This window comes from Gallinula chloropus (genome assembly GCF_964237585.1).
Source record: "Gallinula chloropus genome assembly, chromosome: 5".
Classification (NCBI taxonomy): Eukaryota; Metazoa; Chordata; class Aves; order Gruiformes; family Rallidae; genus Gallinula; species Gallinula chloropus.
In genome coordinates this window covers 19,662,627-19,681,418 of record NC_140090.1, presented here as the reverse complement: position 1 = coordinate 19,681,418, position 18,792 = coordinate 19,662,627, and the positions used below count along the sequence as shown (strand labels likewise).

General features: G+C 40.4%; 1 long non-coding RNA gene across 1 annotated transcript; it reads right to left on the bottom strand.

Annotated features, from left to right (window-relative positions):
* Nucleotides 1-9,583: 9,583 nt before the first annotated feature.
* Nucleotides 9,584-13,168, bottom strand: LOC311192531. The gene is made up of 3 exons (XR_014617345.1): nt 13,030-13,168; nt 10,944-11,022; nt 9,584-9,615 (listed from the first exon to the last, which is right to left on the bottom strand). It is a non-coding gene; the product is annotated as an uncharacterized lncRNA (long non-coding RNA).
* Nucleotides 13,169-18,792: the final 5,624 nt, after the last annotated feature.

Here is an 18,792-nt window from a genome sequence, read left to right as displayed (position 1 = left end):
CTACTCATTCTTTCAACTCCTGTAAACTTTGCGTGCTGATAGGTGTGATAAGTTCTTTGACTTAATGACACACTGTCTGAAGAACCATCTTTTTGTTGTTTGCTGTGAACTTCCACTTAATTTATCCCTTCCAATTCTTTTTTTTCTGAAAAATACATTAACTCATCAATCCCTATTCATGCTCTCTGCGCTGCTCATCTTTACACAACGCAAGGGGTTGCACCTTAGGCATCAGAAACTTGTGCACTTTTGCCATTTTACCCATTAGATGTCACTGAAGTTTGTCAAAACAAAGATGTAGGTCTGAGCATGCCCTGCACATCACTTCTCAGTATCTTGGGAAGAGGGTATTTTCTCTTAGCCAGATTTATTTTTCAAATCTGTCTCCTTTTGCAGCTATTTTCCATAGTGAGTCACCTGCAGGATTTATCTATCTTCTGTGCACGATTGAGTTTGAGAGAAGCTTGTGTGTCCTACTTCTGAAATACTATGTACCCAGCTGAACAGAACCTTGCTAGTCCTATTTATTCACAGATGTGATCAGCTGATTCACACATGATCTTGTCAGTTCTCTGATCAGTGAACAAGAAAGTTTAAAAGATACAGGATATGATACATAGGTTGCTCAGTTTAGTGTGAGAGTCACTTGTTAGTTTCAATTAGACATAGTAAGATTCCATTGGCAGGTAAAATGTACCACCTTTACATGTTAGATTTCAATCCATTCTTCTGTCAGAGATTGCTATTGAAATCCATTTCAAACATACTATGTTTGATTAGAATAGCTCATCTAATCTAATTCACCCATTAGCAATTTTCCCAGGAAATTACCAAGGCATAAATATGTAAGATCTCCAACAGTGAGATGAGAAATGAAGCAGCTCAACAACAACAACATAAAACCACTTGCCAAGCAAACATTCATGCTACCTCCCACCTGAGCACTACGAGCTGTTGCTCCCAAAGGGATAGCAAGTCAGAGCTCAGCATTGTAACACAGGGACCCGGCTGAGGAGGGGCTCATCCCACCATCCCTAAGGGCCTGGAGGCAGCAGCCAAGGTCTCAGCCAAGAGTCCAAATTACCAAACGAATCCACAGTGAGGAGGAAAGTCGGTGGCTCTGGGTGCAGACCAGCAGATCCGTGGTTGGTCATGTGCATGGATACAGCAGGAACGGTAACTCAAGTGAGGACAATGCACTAGAGCCTCAGATCACGAGCAGCCCTCTAGGAAAGGGAAAACCCTGATGTTAGCCTTCCCCCTGCCATGTCTGAAGAGCTCTTCCCAAGGTCCCCAGATGGCCTGTCCTCAGCTGAGCTCAGAGAGCCAAACCCACAACATAAGGGAGGATTTGCTTAGGACCTCAATACCTGGCTCTGATGGAAAGTATGCCCCTGAATGAAAGGAGCTACACCAAAATAATAGTAAGATCTTCTAGAGTTGACCCCTGGAAATATGCTTTGCTAGTAGATGCTCATCAGGCCTAGCAGGAAAAGCAAGGAGCTGTGGACAGATTACTAACACTGCTGTATTTTTCTTATCCCTCTTCAGTGCTCATCCATTAAACTGAAGGCAGTAGGCAAACTGGCCATAATTTCTTGCCCCTTTTTTTAAAATGTTATTTTCACTACAGTCAATCACTATGCAGAAGGTTACTGTAAATCATGAGTTGAATGAAGACAGTGTACTTGCATGATGAGCACTCTTCCCTACAAATGCAGGTAGCTCTCCAGAAACTTAGAACAGGGAGAAAGTATTGCCTTTAGTACAAATACTTTGTGGTCTGGCTTGCAGTCAAACACAGTGTTTTCTCCTCAGCTAATTCTGCTGATTCATTATTAACTTCCTTTGTATTGCACTGTTAAAGTGAAACATGTTTCTTTAACTCTCTTTAAATGAACTACCTTTGTGGCAGTATTTTTAGATGGGTCTTTTGATGCCTTTTTAATGGTACATTAAAACTTAATGAATGCTGAGTAACAGTAGAATCCCTATGGAAGCACATATGGTATCTACATTAATACTGAATGAATGCATAATGATCAGTAAAATTTCTGTGATTTCCACATGAATCAACAGCGATGAGCCACTTAGTGTTACACTCAATTACATCATGTTTAATTTATGTAGCATTGTTTGGACATTATGTTTAAAATGTCTTTAGTAAATCATTGAGACTCTAATTGAGCCTCCATTTCGGTGACAAATGGCACTGTAAACATTAAATTCAGTTTTTTACACAACAATTAATTTATGTTGAAGCCTGCTTGCAAAGGGTCAACAATTTGATATATTCTCACTATTACTCCCTGAAAAACAGAATACTAGTATGAAAAGAAATTGCAGTTCCTGTTAAATTATTTCTGTTCCCTTAGTTATGCAGCAGCCGGACACTGGAAAAGCATTAATTCCCTGAACTCTGGAAACAATGGCAATACCTCAACTGCTCTTTATGAGTCCTGCCAAGCAGTTCAGAAGACCTTTTCAGGTCAGAGTATCTTGTCCACGTTTATGCAGGAGACTCAGAACTGAGTTCTCCACAATGTCTGACTCACCACAGTCTCACACCACCTCTTGTGTATTTGAGAGGCCCTCCTAGCACATCCATGACTCACTTGCAGTGCATACGTAGCATAACAAGGTGGAACAAGAGCTTCTGAAGAGTGACCATGCCATCAGTCTGTCAGAGGTGGCCAAAGAGAGAGTGAGGAAACCTACACCAAATGTAGACAGTGTCTTTCAGCTGTTCTCCTATCTCATGCAGGACAAGGCAGCAAACACTCATTCTCATGGTGGTGAGTCCCAACAGCCTGTGCAGAGAATTATAATCTCGTCTCACTTCCAAAGTATTACAGAAGTATGGGGACCCATTGCCTCACTTCATCTCTCCTCTTCTACCTTGTGACACAAAATCATAGGCAGTTGTGTGCATAAGGGGGAAGGCTCGGTAAAAAGCTGCTAGTGGCAAAAGGACTGTCTGTAATTGCAGTCCTCCACTGTGGTCTTCCACAGTGACTGCTGCAGCAGCAGAATTTGGAGTGAAAGAAGGCACAGATTTATCAGGGAATGCTATGAAAGACTCCATCCTTGCAGACTGGGCCCACGTGAAGAACAGGGACATGCACATATCTGATCACAGTTAAACTAATACAAGTAAATCTGCTCTGTATTCCAAAACTGGAAACAAAATACGCATATTTTAAATGTCCCTAGGAACAGTAAACAGCTGCCTGGCTTTCACTTTTTCCTGCCAGGTACTTCTAGCAGATAAGCTCCTGACACACCATTCAGTGGGTGTCTGCTTAAGCTGGCTTTGGAGATGTTCCAAGACAGGTCTATGAAGATTCATTCATAGAATAAGTCTGGGGTTGTCTGTTTCACTCCATCAGCTCAGTTACCTAAAGAGCCATCTGAACTTGTGTGACTTTTGGCAGAGAAGATACCTGCTTCCACTACTCCGGAAGGTATCTCTTAAATTGATCCTTCTCTCTGGTAGTTCAGGCCAGCAAGGTCTTATCAAGGCTTTTTTCTTTAATATTCCTCCTCACACAGCTACTCAAAATACAGTAAGCTTGAGATGTCTTGGCTTAGGGGAGTTTTTAGTTCTGAGAGGTTGTATAATCCAGCTGTCCCAACAAAAAGGACTGAGGGAAAGAGAACCTGGTTTGGAGATAAAACCCTATCAGCTATTTACAAACAAATCCATCAATTTATTTTTAGCTTCTGCAAATTTTCTGTGTTAGCTTCTAGCACTAGGCACTGCATCCAGTTGCTTTAGTTTATAGAGGATTTACCATCTGTGAGTACACAAAGCTATCATTTTAATTTGCTGTTCTTTTTGATCTACTATGAGATTATCTGATAACTGGCAAGGCATCTAACAAACAGCTGACCAACAACTTTGTTAAAAGATCTACAGACAAAGAACTTTATAATGATAATGATCATAACAATAGCTGCTCCCATTTCTCTGGATTGCTGAAAAATGCAAATTCAGACCTTTAATAATTGCAGCTCAGGCTTTCAATTCTGACAGCAAATAGAGACAGAAAAAAAATCTTCCCATTCTAAAAAGCTGTAAAAGAGGCTATCAGCTCCTGTTTTTAAATTATAATTAAATTTGTTCTTGTTAAAAGAATTTAATAAACAGTGTAAAAAAAGATGGAGAATATTTTCATTTTGCTTTGAAATTTTTTTTTTATGTTGATCATTTTAAGGATTCGGGTCTCATGATTTGGGAGTTTTATGATGTGTTCATTTAGTTCAACTTTAATTTGAATTGAATAAAATATTGGGTAGTTTGTTGGCTACAATGATAAAATACATGTACCACTTAAACAAAGTGTTTGAAATATATAAAATAATCTGAAATACACTTCTGTTCAATGTATGCCTAATAGATTTTAGTGATGTAATTATTTCCAATTTGTTATGTAGCTACATATTTTTAGAGCCTGCCGTGCAAGAATATTTTTTAAAATTAGATGTAATGAGGTTGTATACCACTATAGCCTTTGGAATAGCATCTACATAAGAAAGAGTACAAGAAAATAATCAAATGTATGCCTTGAGCTACACGACTGTACAAACAGACTTCATGGCAAATTAGATTTCTTTGACTAGTGTTGTCATTATAGTGATATAATTCATGTTTCATAACTCTGAAGGAATAATGAAGACATTGTAACTAGAAATGTGTCAATTTCAATAATTTATTATGAAATGCTTTGGTTCTAAAAGCTCCCAATATGTTGTAATAGAAGCCTACATTCTTGCCTGAGAGCCAGACAAACTATCTGTAGAAAATGGAATAGGTTTTTAACATCTTAACAAATCACTTAATAGTAGATGTTTCCCTTCAAATAAACAAAAGGAGAAACGCTCTGAAGGGACTGTGCTAATAAAAGAGATTTGAATATATCTTTCTTTTAAAGCCATTTTGAAATGAGCATGTTTGTATGCCTTGGATTTCCATGGTGGCCTCTTATTCCCCACAGAAAGTAGAAACATTGTTAAAATAGTACAGCTATTTTTTGCCAGAATGCAAGCTGCAATGTAGCAAAACACAGCCCATGCAACAATTAACTCTCTTCACCCATTGCTGAACTACAATTACACTTGGACTGAATGCAATAGTCAAGGGAGTACCTCCAGCTACAGTACAAAGTAACTTCCCCAACTAAAACCATACAGGCTGGCAGAATGTAAACTGGAATTTAGTTAAGACACCATCTAACACTTGGATAAAGTACAGTTAGGAAGTTTCATGTGTCGCTTTCAGCAACACATTCCAGCTTTAATATGATTTCTTGGTCAGAGGCAGGGTACTAGCTCTGAGGCCACACCTTGACAAGGTGCTAGAATGGGCTTGAGGCCTTTGCAGATTTGCACAGGCAGGAGAATCCCCAAACTCACTGTTAGTTCAAATTTCTGATGAGAATTGTTACCAGTAGGCTTTTTGCCAGATCAGGTATTGCCTGGCCTCCTATAGCCTGCAGAAAGTCAACACAGAAACACAGAGCTGCTAGAAATTCTTTATCAGGTGCTGTGGCTAATCTGACAAAAAATGTGACTGTGTGCTTGGTTCTGTCAAATGGGGATGTCAGGTGGAATGAACCATCTGCCATTAAAAAAATACTGATTTTTTTGTCTAGTCTGGATTTATAAAAACCTGGACTTTATGAAAAGGGACAGTATTAGTCCAGTAGCTCTTCCTGAGTGATTAAGATAAAAGTTTGAGTGGGTTAAAACTCTGTTGCTTTTGTTTCATAAAATAAGTTCAAAGAATGTAAAAAAAGAAAAGTGTGCATTGCTTTCTCATTTAAATTCCCAGACAAGTACAATTGATTGAGCTAGATTTATGGAACTGATGGAGAATGCTGAAGGTTGAAATTAAAAGGGTTGAGAGGCTGTAACAATTTTCCTAATTCTAGATGGGCTCTCAGATTGTACTCCTGCTTCCAAAATACTTCAGATACATCAGATGTTAAATTTCTTTGAAGTCAGGTAGGTGCAAATTATAAACTCACTATCTACTATTTTTCTCATTTCCTCGTGTACCCCAAAGGAAAATTTTGTAAGACTTTTTGACTTTTAAGGAGAATTTACAGGGCCAGTGTGTGTAACACAATTGTCTGGAATTATCTTGTATGTTATTATTTATGTATTATGTAATGTCTGCATAAATACACAAAAGTGAACTAGAAGGTTGCTTACATTCTGTGTTATGAAACTGTTCTATTTGTCATAGCAAAATTAGGACTATTAGGAAAAAAAAGCTTTTTAAATGAAGTTGCTACTTCATTACTTGGGGGCACAGCTTCAGCAAACATGAAATCAAAAGAAAAGGTACCTTTTTCTCCAGCTCAGAGGAAAATCACATTTTGGATCAGATTTAAAGCTGACTTATTGTCAGGAGTACTGAAGTATTAATACACTTTACATTTTTTATTTTTAGAAACAAGAAACCTTCATTATAGTTACAAAGGATGGCCTGATTGTTAGAGTACTAATTTTGTACTCACAGTTTGCATTCCTTACTCAGCCACAAATTCCATTAGTTCTTGAGAAAAATCACTTAGCAAATTAATTGCATTGTGTAATTTTCAACAGCTAACTAAGCTGCTTAAGTCAGAAGACATTTCTCCCTAGGTTTCCCATGTAGTCAGAGGAAACAAAAAGTTATTCTGGGATGGCTGTCAGCACTAAAACCCAATGTGTCTTTCAGCTGACCTCTTGAGTCTTCTGTTTCTCTCCATGGAAGTTCTCTGCCTCTATGTTAAATGCGCAGCCCAAAGTGGAATAGCGTATAAAGTCAGGTATTTTGAATACCCAGTTGGGGTTAATTTTTAAACATGCAAACATTTACTCATCCGTATGAAAGGAATAAATACATTAAAATGGTAGGTGCACTGATGTTGTGATAATTAGGTTCATAATAAGTGCTGAGATTGCCTTTGTTAGATAGTGTTCCTGAATTACAGACATTTGCATTAATAACCTTTTAATATAATAACTTCCAAGTAGTCAGCACAATGCTTTTAAAACATAAACAGTAAATTGTTTTTTCAAAAGTTTATTGAATACCTGATTCCCTGAATATAGATTTCTTGGAAAAACTCCTGGGACAGAGTAAATGCCCCTTCTCTGTGTAAAACTTGTGTAATTCATTAATTCCAAACAGTACTAAATGTCCTAGAAAGTGATGTATTAAAACGGTGCAGGCATGTTATCATACAGTGGCACTACCTCAGGAATTCCAGCTGGCCAGATAAGCATTTGTTTGTTTTACTTTCTGTCATTTGGGAGGAACATAATGACTCCATCATTAAGGTTCAGCTGAGATTTCCGTTTCAGAGCCCATTTTCAAGGCATTCTAAATTGCACATGCACAGGTAGATTGATTTGGAAATTGCTTTGCTCAATCAGGGCTGGTGCAAATTTGGGGGTGCAAATCTGGACTAAGTTATTCTAGCGATATTGGAAGAGAACATTTCCTCCTCCTCTCACATGTAAGAAGATTTGCATACAATCACATTTTAAATTTCTTACCACTACCAGAATTAAGAGGAAAATCTCCTGAGATTTATTGAAAGCTTCCAAAACCCAATTTCACAATGCAATATGTCTGAAGTTACTGGATTGAATTTTGTTTCCTGAAGTCATGGATAGTCTATTGTGAGCTGCATGTTACAGAAGCAGAAAAGAAACAATATGAGTAAAATTTAGGCACCTAAATATAAGTGTTTGGCACCACATTTAATGTCCGAGCTTATCTAAAAAATCCACACTGGGCTGTTATATGTGACATAGGATGAACAGGAAACCTATGTCTTCTTAGGACAGGGTAAAATAGGTATATCTAAATCGTATTAGATACCTGCATTTTGGCAAAGAAATCTCTACACATCAATTTTTCAAAATACAGAATTAATATTGTCTTTAATTTATCAGCTTTGTATTCTGATAACAAAAGTGGAATGCTGCCTGCCTTGAATCTCACCAGGTACGCTGTTTCTTTTTGTCCAAAATAACTCAACATCTCCCTTCTTCTTTGCAAATATCTACAGATTCTTATCAGTGTCCTTGGCAGCAGCTCAGAAATGGCTGAGACTTACAAGCGGTGTGGCTGTTTCTAAAAAGTAATTTTAGCTCTACATTTCTTCTTGCTTTTTTGGTGAGTTGGTTTTGGAATGGGTTTTTTTGGTGGGTTGTTTTTTTTTGGTTTGGGTTTTTTTTTTTTTTAAATGCTTGTATTTTGTTTCCCACTCTACAAAATGACTAGTGTTAAAGGGTCTTGAATCTCATTTCCCAACAACTCATGTTACGGAAACTGAACTTCTTTGTGCTGGATAAATACAAGGAGTACCAGATAACACAGTCACCTGCACCTTTCCTTACACAATACAGTATTCTGGTGGTACAGAAGTTCAGAAATTATTTTCTTTGTAGAAGGTGGGTAAAAAGGTCCAGAAAAAGGTCTGTAAAAAGTGCCAGCAGTACTCTGCTGTTGTGAAACATTGCCTCTTTATCTAAATATTTTATCACACATGTGATGTTTAAGGTCATCTACTCCACACCGTAGTTATTTCAGAGGAACTAATAAAGCATTATTTATCATAAATACTTACAAGGGATTAATAAGAACAGATAAATGTATTACAAGAAAAATGTTTCTTACATTACAATACTACCATTACAAATGCTTGGCATTGCTAAATCAGTTCCCTGAGACTTGTCAATTCACTTCCAAAAATAACTGCAGCAGTATATTATGCAGTTCATCCATCCGTAACTACCCAGAAGATTACATCTAGTCCAGTACATTTAGAACCATTACATGAAGACCTAGGTGCTGTAATCCACACATATGTAATATTCAGTCTGGACTATTACAGTCCTCTCTAGTAAAGAACTTTATGCCTTATAGAAGTTCAGGGTTGGCCAGTGCAGAGTGCATCACAGTTTATTATAAACACTGCTGAATGATTGATTTCATGCTGCCTTAGTACGAGGGACCAGAAGTCAGTATGTCACGTCATCTGACCTGCATCTCACAAGCCCTACATGCCACTCAAGTCAACCCTATGCTGAACCTAATTGTTTGTTTTTAGCTACAATGACCTTTCAGAAATCATAAACTCTTTATTTGATTTGATTGATTTGAAAGGTATTGTTCCTCTTCTCAAAACCCTGCACAGAGTTTAATTCTCTTCTTCTGTTACAGTTCAAGGCAAAATTCCAGCAGGGGGATGTTCTGGGCCGAGGACAAAGTTGTCACTGGGAAGCTACTGAAATAGCAAACACTTTTGTCAAAGTTAGCAATAAAATCCATCCCCCTACTCAAGTTTCATACAAAACGAGGCTTAAGTATTCATGCTTTTCCATAAGAGCAAAACCCCAAGCCCAAACTAAACTAGAAAGAAAACAGTGCAAATCTGTGTCTTGTTAGTAAGTGCAGAAAAGGAAAATTAAGTCAGGGGAAACACCAGAGTATTACCGTGCCATGGTTTGTGCAAGTGCACACAGAGGGAGTTTCAGATGAGGTTGAAAAACCGCTTCTGGAAATGGCTGACACGGCAGTACTGATTTCATCCCTTGGAACCTTTTCCTTATCTGCAACAGAAGATACACATTTTAACAGTAATTCTAAACTTAACATTCAATGTGAGCTATAATAATAGGCAAGAGTCCTCACAAAACATTCAACGACAGATAATTTTCAGAGTTATGCACTACTGCCAAGTCAGCCAGTGATATCTCCTTGTGCTCAGTGGATAAATTCGGCTCTCATGAAGTACTGCCCAAACAGATGGGCCACTTTTTGAAGTTAAAAATTGGCTTTTGTAATGCTCAAGGAGCAAGAATGCACAGCTCATTTTATCAGGACCATAGTATGTGTTCACCATATTGTAAGTACACTGAGTTAATAAACACACATAAATTACAAATGCAGGCTTGTCTCTTGGGACATGCCTTTTTTACTGGATGAATCAGGGATGGGTTTTTTTTTAAGGCAGCCCTCAGTATCATTACAATGCAATTTATTTTGGGGTGCTTTCACAGAAAACATCATATTAGGAGGAGCTAGTTTTTAGGTCCTCCTATGGTTTCAAGCTAGTACTTCAGAAGAGGATTATTTCTTAGGACAGAATTATAGTGCAGCTCTTTACAATGAAGCCATTAAACATGTAAAACCACACTGAAAGTAAGGAGGGGTGTGTGTGTAAGGGTGGAATAAAAAAAAATCCAACAAAAACCCTCTACCATTTTCAGACATAATCACAGATAGTTTGGATTTTTTAAACCTTCATTTTGTCAGTAATAACGGTGAAAGTTTACTCTAATTAAAGGCATAATTTTGACACATTAATCAAGTGCCATGGTTCTAAATTGCAAGCAAGCTTTTAAGAACTGGAGAGCTTGATTTTTCTGGAAGTGGGGTGCATACTGAATAGCTTGAATTCATTGAGATTTTTCTCAATATATATAACTTCACTTGATAAACACCTGGACTTGATTAGGGCTATCAAAGACTAAATTAAAAAAGAAAAAAAATACTGATTTAAGGATCGAGTAATGCCCAGAAATTTAGGGAAATGTAAGTCTTAGAACAAGGACCAAGGTACTGCAGAAGCACAGCATGTATCAGAAAAAAACTAGGAAGACTAGGTGTATTTATCACAAAAGGAAGTCAAATCACAGCTCAACAACTATTTTGGTGTCAGAACTTAAAGGAAATCTGCTAGCCTTTTAATAACAACACTATTAATTGTCCAGAGATTGCTGGGTTTGTGCTTGTTCAAAGAAGGAGTTAAAAGAGGGTACACTTGAGCAAAGTCCAGGTCAAATGCTCTCAGATATCTTCAGCCAAGCTCAAGGAATCTTTTTTGTTTGCAAGCAGTGACAGTAAGCCAGGAGAAACCTTAGTTTTGAATTCTTACCTTAGCTTTCCAAAGCTCACAATCATATGAGCCTTTCTGTGCCTCAGTTTTCCAATGACTGTAATTTCCTCATACAATGCTATTTCCATAGAAAGGACAGAAATCAGCAAGCATCAGGACAGACCATGAGAAACAGAAAAAAAAATATAAGTCAATTTCTTAAATTTGTACATTCAAGTGAAATTATAATAACACAAAATATTTTATTGATCTTTCCAGAAGTGGCATTTTTGCTGTTATGACTCATTAGAATCCTAGGAAAATTATTTTGAAACATATAAGTATTTATTTACTAATATTCCCTGTAATTGTGCTTGTTATTTGCCTGTTATATTAAAACAATTACATGGCTAAGCCAAAGGCACAAAACCATACCATGTATGTCAGGTTGCAGCTATGCAACAACTTGCCCAGACTGGGTGAAAAGTCAAAACATATTTTCTTTTCATGGCTGAACTTTTAAAATGCTGATTAATACCAGCACACAAATGCCACTTGAAGGTTTTTATCTCTTTCCGACCTCAGTTTTCTGCCTAGAACACCTAGACCAGTTGTCCTTCCTACTCTTTTGAAGACAGTGAGATTTAACACACCACATTTATGCCAGCAAATCAATTAGGTAAAAGACAGTGGCTGTGCAATGGTGTAAAAGGATAGCGGTTTGCAAACAACAAGCAAATCCAGTCAATCACTTGACAGTCTAAAATCCCAGATACCTTTGCCAGTCCCTGTTTATAAGAATTGCTAATCAACTCGGACTTGCACTTCTGCTGTCAGCATAACAGAGAATAAGCTGTTCAGAGGAGAAAGAATCCTTCGTTTCATTGAAAATAAATGTCGTGCAAAATCATCTGTGACTCAGCCAAAATGTGAACTATGAATATTGCTTCTATGTCAGAAAAATCGTTTTCAGGAATTGAAATTTTGGCCTGTATGTGCTTTCTTTGGTGTCTTCAGGGAAACAGCAAAGCACATGTCCCAAAACATTTTCACCACTCTGACATTTTGGTCACTGCCCCTGAGCACGCCAGGTACAGTCAGAAGGTTTCTATATGCAGCTGTTTTTGCCAGGGGCTGGGCTTTAATTATTTGATTTTTCTATCGAATTGACTGACTCACACATATTTTCCCTCTCTGCTTGGTGCTGTGAAACTGTTCTTCACACAGCGAGGGGGTATATTTATTTTGCAATCGGATGAACACTGATAAGGATGGTGGCCATGGAATTGCCACGTAGGATTTTGTGTTCATGAAGCAGGGCGGAATCTGGCTGCTTCAGCAGCGTAAGCTGCCATGGCAGAGCCCAAGACACAAGGAACAACCTGTTCTCTTCCCACTCAGGGAGGACCTGTGGCTGAACACCAGGAACCCAGCCTCCCCGCGAGCAGCTTGTTTGGTGGAAAGGTAATGGATCTGCCCCTCGGCCTTGTTCATTCCTCACTTCTCCAAGGAATAACCATGAACTCTCCACCTCACAGAAGGATGGGGCAGCGTGGTTAATGATTTGTGAGACGCTCAGACCAGTGCCAGGCCCGTCCGCCGGTGCGCGGTCAGCCCCGTTGCGCACCGCTGCGCGAAGGAACCGGCCCTGCCAGGGGGAGGAGGTTACCGGCCAGGGTTAACCTGGCAGGGCCGCGTTTCCCTCCGCTGAGGCGAAGGCCTGAGGCACACGGGCGGGCAGGGCGCCCGAGGGGCCGCTCGGCGGGGCGGCCGCGCGCCGCCTCCCGACGAGACAAACGGCGGCGCCCATTCCCCTCGGCCGCCCCGACTCCTTCTGTCAGGCCCGGACCGACGCCCCGAGCGGGCCGGGCAACGCCGCGGCCTCGGGTCTCGGGACCACGCACCTGCCGAGGCTCACCTCGCCCTGCAGCCAAAAAGCGGAGTAAAGAGCTCCCCCCACCCCGGCGGAGGCAGACGGGAGGGCACGGCCCGGCCCAGCCCCCGCCCGCCCCACGCTGCCTCCCCATCGCAGCGCTGAGCCGGCGGCCGCCCGCCCCCGCCGCCGCCCGCGCACGTGTGCCGGGGAAGGCGTTCGGTGCCGCTCGCCGCCCGGGCGGCGCTTCCCCCCACCCTCCCCGCCGCCTACCCCCTCCTCCGCAGCAGGAGCGGAGAGCTGCCTCCGCCCGACACGCCCGGCAGCGCCGGGGCCGCTCGCCGACGTGCCTCCCGCGCGGGCGGCCCCCCAGCCAGGACGTCGCCGCCGACGATGGCCGCCCCGCTGCCCGGTGTGCCGCGAGGCGCAGGGCGGGCGGCGGAGCCCGCTGGCGGCAGCCCCCGCGGCGCGGCGAGCTCCCCCTGCGCGCCTCCCCGGACTCCCGGGGGGGACCCGCCGCCCTCACCCCCCGACAGGTAAGGCCGGAGCGCTGCCCGCTCCCTCGAGGGCCCGCCTGCTGCCGTCTAGGGGCCGGCAGGCGTCCTGCGGGCGGGAGCGCGGGACCGGCGGGGCCTGAGGGTGCGGCCGCCCCGCGGCTTGGTGGCGGCCGCGGCTCGGGGAGGGGGCGAAGCTCAGGACGGGGGCGGCCTGGCCCGGGACCGGCCCGCTCCTCCCTGGAACTCAGAAGTTGTTCCCCGGCCCTGCAGACACTTCCCGCCGCTGCGGATGCCTCTCCCCCCTCCTTTTTTTCTTCTTCTTTTTTTTTTTTTGAGGTTTCCCAGGCTGAGGGGGAGAGACGACGCTGCCGAGCCTGCCCTGTCAAACCCAACCGAGCCACTACTTTCTCACTGCAGTGTCTCTCTTATAATAAATGCTCGTGAGATAAAGTGCTTCATCCTTAGTGATGCGGCTGTAATTGCTGCCAGTGATGTGCACCCTGTGTTCGTTTCTCTCAGGCTGTTCTTAAAGGCATTGGTCTCTAGCATCGGTATAGGAAACTGGGCTAGGTTTTTGATGAAGTGTCTGAGCAGTTTTGCTACATCGAAGTTTACAAAATAATAAAATACGTCTTATGGGCTTTTTCACTCGTTATTAATGCTAAATATCGCTTTATATAAATGTTTGGTGGGGATTGCCAGAAAGTAGAGCTTCTTCATTCTGCTTTATTACTGTACTCTGAGGGTTTTCCCCACTTGGTGCAAATCAGTATGTGAAATCTGGAATTATTGATAATGAAGATAATAAAGTTAAATTTTAAGCTTAGAGCCATCAACTCACATGTGTAGAAAAATCTGATATGTTGGCAGACTCAAGATACTTGAGGTGCTTTGGGTGCTGCTCTCCAAGTGAAATCAAGTAGACAAAGTGCTGTGCAATATTTTATGTGAGAAAGCCATGCGCTGTAATGCACACAGCAGTCTCAACAACCACGTTATTAATGTGATACTTTAAACTAGTGCATGACTGAGCTCTTCAGCAAGCACAGTAGTGATTATCTTCAGTATTCTTGCAAATGCTGCTTGGTGATCCTTCCAACGCAATCAGGTTTAAGCAGCCAGCAACAACAGAGACATTTATGTTATAATGGAGTTATGGGAATTCAAATACAAAACTATTTGAAAACAGAAATTAATGTACTGCTTTATATTATTTTGTCTTGTCAGTCACTTTGACTCCTGATTCTGGTGAAAAAAAAATCCATATGTTTAGAATACAGTTGTAGTGTACTTAGGAAGTGTTACTGACAGGTTACATGCATCCAGTGTTGTAATATGTGTACACAGGGAATGGCATGAACACAGGGACAACAAAATATTTACTAATGTCCTTAGGAGCCAATACAAATATATCTGTGTACTTACTCTGCAAAGACACATATTCAAACAACTTTATATTCAGAGCTGAATGCTTGGATTGCTTTCAAGTAGTGTTAAGCTCTGTATGTTAATAGATTCAGCCTACTGATTAAAAAAAAATATCTGCACAAAAAGCTAATTGCTGCAACCAGGAAGTACTGTGGTCTTAGTATATCATGCCTTGTGGTCAGCTGTTGCAGTTTTAACAGCAGTTGTTACAATTATCACTTGATCTTATGTATTTTGTTGAACCAGGAGAAAAAAGAAAGATGACAGTATTTCGGAGATCTCATCAATTCCAAATCCTTTTCCTGAGCTGTGTTGCTCTCCATTTGCATCAGTTTTGTCAGCCAGTCTGTTGCCCAAGGCAACTTCAAGAAAAAAACAGGTAAGATTTATAAATTATTATTTGGCAAATTTTAAATGAGTTTCACGGAAGCTGGAGGAAAAGCCCAGTTACCTATTAAGTTATTTTTCTAATAAAGGTGTTCCATATTTCTGTAATTTGGTGAAATTGTCTCTGCAGGTCATCGATGATTGTAGAAAATGAGGTTTCGGAATCTGTGGCTTAAGACGTGACTGTTCTTTCACAGAGTACATGTGACTGTACACATTTTTCGGGTAAAGCGGAGCCGGGGGCAGGCAGGCAGTACTTTGTGTCCTTAAATGAAAAGTTAATTTCTTTCTTCCCTTCCTCCCCACCTCCAATTACTGTCATCAGTGCTGTAGCGTGGCGGGTTTTAACAGTCGCTGAGTAGCTTCTTTTCTCTGAAGGTCTAATTTTGCTGGGATAATTGAATAAAACCAAAATTGATGGGGAAGGAGTAAATGCCATGTGCATGGGTATATTTTATATGCATGCATGTTGGTCTTTGTGTGGCTGATGTTACTTCATTTCCATAAATACCTTAAACCATAAACCAAGGGAGGTTCTGAGTTGGTAGGCAGACCTGGCAGTGCTCTGTCTTAGTACTGTTCACACATGGTGTGTTAGTTATCTTGTGCAAAGGTAGAAGTTAAAGAGGAAGAGTTTCCAATTAATGGAGATTACTGGTGTCAAAAATCTGTTTCACTCTTTGAAAGCTTACCTGTCTCATTTCTCTTTTCTTGAGACTGGAAGTTCTGAAAAGGAATACCTGTGGCATTAAGGGTACTACTTCCTTCACATTCTCTTTTTGGGGGTCTGAGAGATCTCTGTCTTAACAGTTTTTGGGTTGATATTGGAAGTGTAAGAATTGCTGCTTATTTTTAGATTTGCATGAAGAAATAGTTTGGGAGTTGAAGCTTCTTGTAGTTGTATTACAACAGTTGAAGCTGACCAGCCATGACTGTTTCTGTGCACCTGCCAGAGAATTTTACTGGCAAAGTCTTGGCTAGCACTTTAAGGAGGAACCTTTCCCCCCCTTCTCCAGTGAAAAACACTGGAAGCTGCACTGATTGTTTTGCGTGTTCTCTAAAAATAGCTGTGGTGTCTTCTTGGACTACGACTATTGCGTTTAGTTCTCTCTCACAACAGCAATGCTAATCTGAAGTATTTATGGGCAGTGTGTATCTCAATGCTGTTAATGCAATGGGATAAAATTGTGTTAGTTTCATGCTTGGGCAAGGTGAGAGCATTGACTCGTCTTTGCAGAAGCAGGAAAAACACTCTACTGGTAACATTATCTTTCAGGAGATAAGGACTAGAAGTCACATTTTAAAATTACTTTAAATTACTCATGTTGCTGGCTTAAATTGCACTTAGTGTGGTAATCTTTGTGTTTGCAAATGGAAAGTAGATTTCCCAAGCCTGATTTACCACAGGGTCAACTATCTGCTTTAGTGGCCTGTCATATTTAAAATTACCGACTGGGTTGATCAGTTAAGCTGGCTAAATGTTAGCTTCAGTCTCTCAGAAGCTGAAATTCATAGCTTCACTGATTTCACTTCTGTTAATTCACAAAGGCTCTTGTCATACTTTTTGTTACAATTTTTGCTCATAGTCCTTCCATTTCTCCTCGTTTTCCATTGAAGAACATAATGCTCTCTCTGGTAAAAATAGGATCATGAGCAATTGGTCTACTGACAGAAGTGAGCTAAAATAATACTAGTCTCTATGGAGGGTCCTATCCATTTTCCAGACACCAGAAAAACTGAGAAGAATCTTCCTCATATTTTCTGGAGGCACTTTAACAAGACAATAGTTTCTGTAATAAAGCCTGTCACCCAGGCATCGCTTCATGGCCACTGCTGGAGAAATGACACTGGGCTAAGTAGGCCTTCTGCCACATTCACCATGACTGTTCTTATGTTCTTCATTTAGTTATTAAAGATTAAGGCCAAATGGCAACCTTATCTTTGAAATTCAGCTTGAGGTCTTGTAATTTATTTATAAAATCATTTGGATACTAAAAAGTAGAGTGAGGGAATGCTAAGCAGGTGTGCAAAGAGGAGAAGCAAACTGGCTGTGACTTTAACATTCCAGCATTAGCTGTAAAGACTGTGCTTAGAAATGTCATGTTTTCACCCTATGTTCTTGTTTTGCCAGTTTAGTAAGAGCTCTGTCTGAAAATACGTAACCCATATACAAAGGCTTCATTGAATATAGCCCCCCAAGCTAATGGATATTATTGTTACAGTTTGATAGTTTTCTAACTCTTAAGAGAAACCAACTACACTTAAACAGTTGGGTGTTTTTTTTAATAGTGTCGACAGCTGCCAGATTTTTTCCTGTTGCCTCTGTGATGATCTACATATGTTTTCAATGATTCTTCTTTCAGATTGTTTTCTTTCTGATTTAGTTTCTTTTTCTGTAGTGTCTTTAATTTCTGGCATAATAATGAAAAAATAATTGCATTTCTACTTAGGTCTAGTAGGTAACTATTATGAAAACAGGTGTTTCTAAAAGGAAAAAAAATAAAAGGTCTTCTGTCTTGGTTTTCTCTTTAGAAAAGATTTTCTACTTCCAGGGAAAAAGGAAGTTATCAGAAATATCTAGTCTCTTATTCATAGCACCTATGACTTCTGAAATATTTCCTCTTCTGAATAGATTATTAATATTACTTTGAATTCTTTCTTTTCTAAGTTCTTGCTGTCTTCTGATGATCTTTTAGCATAAGCCTTTCAAAACATTGAACGTGCTGTTTGAACAGCATGTCTGTTTCTTACTAGGAATGAGTCTGTAAAAGCCATGTAACAGAATGGTGAGTTGCCTCCATGCTTGGGAAGTAGGACATCTGTGTGTCTGTACAGTATTCGGTCTGCCTCATCAACACAGCTGTCCATCTCCTTTTCCCCTTGCAGTTTGGAAGAGCTTTTGTGCTATATCTTCAGACTCATAATCCTGACATGTTAACTGTAATTAGGACAAACTTTCTTGAAGTGGCAACCTTAACTGTTTTTTTTTTTTACCATTTAAAAAATGGAGGGGGAATGATGGGGATCAAAATGAGGAGTAAAAGAATAGAGTCATTATAGTGACAAGTTTTATTATCCTAGAAGAAGGACTAGGAGCTGTGAGCATGGAAAGAACAGGTCTGCACGTAGCTCCTGAGAACATGTAGACTTGTGCCTCAGATGACCTGTTCTCAGTGGAGCATACTATGGAGGTGACCCTGTGGACCTGTTTTGACTGCATCACACCTGTGTTTGGAAAGGTGGAACTTTGAGATGTATCATAAATGGAAGTGGGATTATGTATTTATCCTCCTCATCCTCAAGGGAATAATATGGAAATAGAATCACCAGCTGAACATCTGGATGGTGAGGCTACCTTGTGGATTGTGTAATCCACCCTGAAAGAAATACAAAGTTTGTCCTTGAAAGAATTGTAGGAAGGGGTTGTTTGCTTTTGGCATGAATAATGGTATATTTATATATGTTCAATTAAACTGAATTTTATTCTTCAAAGTAGAACATATTTATCTGAAAAGACTAAAAAATCCCAGCTTTCTGCTCATGTCCAACACAGATCAGTCATCTAGGTGTATGGTGGGAAATGTTGCCTTCCTCTGAGCAGTAATTACTTACTTTTACTAGGTGGAGTAACTCCTCTGGAAAATCTAACTGTGTTTCATAGTCTGTATTATCTAAGAAGTGACAAGGAACTGAAAACATAAAAATCTTTGTACTTCTGTCTCTC